Source organism: Octodon degus, unplaced genomic scaffold (assembly GCF_000260255.1).
Source record: "Octodon degus isolate 3935 unplaced genomic scaffold, OctDeg1.0 scaffold00139, whole genome shotgun sequence".
NCBI classification, from domain to species: domain Eukaryota; kingdom Metazoa; phylum Chordata; class Mammalia; order Rodentia; family Octodontidae; genus Octodon; species Octodon degus.
This window is the reverse complement of record NW_004524715.1, coordinates 7727496-7730988: the sequence shown is the minus strand read 5'-3', so window position 1 is coordinate 7730988 and position 3493 is coordinate 7727496. Positions and strand designations below refer to the sequence as shown.

General features: G+C 37.8%; 1 pseudogene; it reads left to right on the top strand.

Moving 5' to 3' along the window:
* Positions 1 to 2207: 2207 nt before the first annotated feature.
* Positions 2208 to 3281, top strand: LOC101570882 (annotated as a pseudogene).
* The last annotated feature ends 212 nt before the right edge of the window (positions 3282 to 3493 follow it).

The window sequence follows — 3493 nt, the reverse complement described above, 5'->3', positions numbered from 1 at the left end:
TATCCAGCAGAGCAAGCAATTAAATCAAGGGGAAAAGTAGAGATCATATGGTAAGAAACCATGACAAAGATAGGTGAATACATCTCAGCAATAACCATTAATGTAAGGGCCTCAATTCACCTATCAAAAGAAGCAGACTGGCAGAGTGGATCAAGAAAAAAATACCCAATAATATGCTGCATACAAGAAATATATTTAACTTAAAAACAAATTAATAGAATGAACATCAAAGGATGAAAAACAATACTCCATGAGACAGAAACCCAGAAAAAAGCAGGGGGACCTATTCTTGTTGCTGACAATGTCAACTTAACACCAAGCATGAATAAAAGAGATGAACAAGGTCACTACACGCTTGTTAAGGGAAAACAGCAAGAGGAAGAAATAGCAATTATAAATATATATGCATTCAATGTAGGAACACCCAACTATATAAGACAAATTTTAACAGACAAGAAAAGTCAAATGAGCAATAACATAATTGTGCTAATGGAATTTGACACCCCATTGACAGAAAGAGTTTTCCACACAATTTTACAGAGTGTTCCACACAATAGTGTCAGAATACATATTCTTCTCAGTTTCACATGTGACATACTCCAAAATAGACCATATGCTAGTGCATAGAACATGCTTAAGTAAATATAAAATAATTGAAATTATTCCATGCATATTATCTGACCATAGTGCAAAGAAATTGGAAATTATTGACAAAAGAAACAGCCAAACCTCTATGAACACAGTGGAAAATAAATAATACCCTCCTGAACAATCAATGGGTCACACATGAAATTAAAGAAGAAATTAGGGGCAAGGAAGATGGCTCAGTAGAATAAGTGCTTACCTGGCAAGAGCAAGGGCCTGAGTTCAATCCCTGGTTCTGCCAAAAATAAAATAAATTAATATTTACAGTCTAATGAAAATGCAGAGACAACTTACTGGAACCTGAGGGATGCAATGAAAGTTGTCTTAAGACATAAATTTATAACAGAGCCTGCCAGATAGCTCACTGGTTTAAAAAGTACCTGCTTAGGCAGACACAGGGACCAGGGTTTGATCCCCAGCATGCTGTGCCAGCTCTGCCCCCAGGGTGCTCTGAGATGGCAATTGAGGCTGGGAGTGGTGGCTCACACCTGAAATTCCAGTTCTTGAGAGACTGAAAACAGGAGTACCACTATGAATCCATTCTGTGTAGTGAGACAGTGTAGATCCTGTACTAAATACATAAAAAGCAATGTATAACAATAAATTCTCACATCGGGGAAATTGAATGAGCCCAAATAAACAATCGTATGCTGCACCTCAAGCTCCTAGAAAAAGAAAGACAAAGTCAAACCCAAGCCCAAGAAAAGCAGGAAATTATAAAGATCAGAGCAGAAATAAATGCAATGGAGACAAAGAGAACAATACAAAGAGTAAAAAAAGAATTGGTTCTTTGAAAGAATAAGTAAAACTGATAAGCCCCTAGCAAACCTTATCCAAAAAAAGGAAAGAAAAAATTCAAGTTCGTGTAATGAGGAATGAAAAAGGTGAAATCACTACAGACAATATAGAAATTCAGAAATCCATCAATACCTACTTCCAAAATTTTTACTTTCACAAGATGGAAAATACAGAAAAAATGGACAAATTCTTAGATGCATATGAACTAGCAAAGCTGAATCAAGAATATACAAAAATTCTGAATAACCCAATATCAGTCCATGAAATTTAAAATGTAATAAAAAATCTACAAATAAAAGCACAGGTCATGATGGATTCACAGCTGAATTCTACAAGAAATTTACAGAAGACCTAGTGCCAGCTCTTCTCAAACTCTTCAGTGAAATTGAAAGTGAAGCAATTCTCCCAAGATCATTCCTGGAAGCAACAATTACTCTGATAACAAAACCAGAGAAGGACCCAGTCAAGAAAGAGAACTACCAGTTAATGAACATAGATGCAAAAGCTTCAATAGTATACTAGCAAACAGAATACAGAAAATCATCAAGAAGACTATACATCATTTTTCTTAAGACTATACATCATGATCAAGTAGGATTCATTCCAGGAATGCAGGGGTGGTTCAACATACACAAATACATAAATGTAATACAGCAATATAACCAAGAAGAAAAAACACACGATTATCTCAATAGATGCAGAAAAAGCTTTTGACAAAGTCCAACACTGACCATCTTGCTCTTGCTCTTGACCAGTCTCTGGTCGGGGTCACAGGGATGCTAAGACCGCTTTCTGGACCTTTGCAGACCATGCTGTCCCGGGTGGTACTTTCTGCTGCGGCCACAGCGGCACCCTGTCTGAAGAACACAGCGCTCCTCGGACCAGGGGTATTGCAGGCAACAAGGATCTTTCACACAGGGCAGCGAAGATTTGCCCCTCTACCACCTCTTCCAGAACATGGTGGCAAAGTTGGCCTTGGGCTGATTCCGGAGGAATTCTTCCAATTCCTTTATCCTAAAACTGGTGTAACAGGACTCTACATTCTTGGAACTGGACTTACCTTGTATTTTCTGTCCAAAGAAATATATGTGATTAGCACGGAGACCTTCTCTACCATATCTGTAGTAGGTCTGCTTGTCTATGCAATAAAAAAAAATATGGTGCCTCTTTTGGAGAATTTATTGATAAGCTGAATGAGGAAAAAATTGCCCAACTAGAAGAGGTAAAGCAAGCATCTATAAAACAAATCCAGGATGCAATTGAATTGGAAAAGTCCCAACAGGCTCTGGTTGAGAAACGCCATTACCTTTTTGATGTCCACAGGAACAACATTGCAATGGCCTTGGAGGTTGCTTACCAGGAACAGCTGCACAAAGTATACAGGGAGGTAAATAATTGCCTGGACTATCATATCTCTGTGCAGAACATGATGAGTCACAAGGAACAGGAGCACATGATCAGCTGGGTGGAGAAGCAGGTGGTGCAGAGCATCTCTGTGCAACAGGAAAAGGAGACAATTGCCAAGTGTATTGCGGATCTAAAGCTGCTTGCAAAGAAGGCTCAAGCACAGCCCATTATGTAAATGTGACCATCCCAGTTGAGACTGCCAGAAACAGTTAACTAAGTGGAAGCTAGGCTGTGACAGACTTCCCATACTGTCTTCTGAAATCACAGTTCACTTTTCCTGAAAAAGAGCTTGGAGTTCCATTTAGTGAGAACTAAATCTATTGGCCAGTCAGATGTTTCTCATCCTTACTCTGCATTTGAGTTGTTGAAAAAAACACTTTGTTTTTATTAAAACGTATTACCTCAATAAAGATTACCAAGTTATAGGTTAAATTTGTAATTAGTTCTATGATCTTACAACAAAGAACAATTGAAACAAAAAAAGTCCAACACTGATTCATGATTAAACAAAAGAAGTAGAAAAAATTGGAATAGGTGGTCTTTACTTCAAAATAAAAACCATGTATGACAAACCAACAGCCAACATCATACTAAATGGACAAAAATGAGAATCCTTCACTTTAAAATCATGAACAAGACAAGA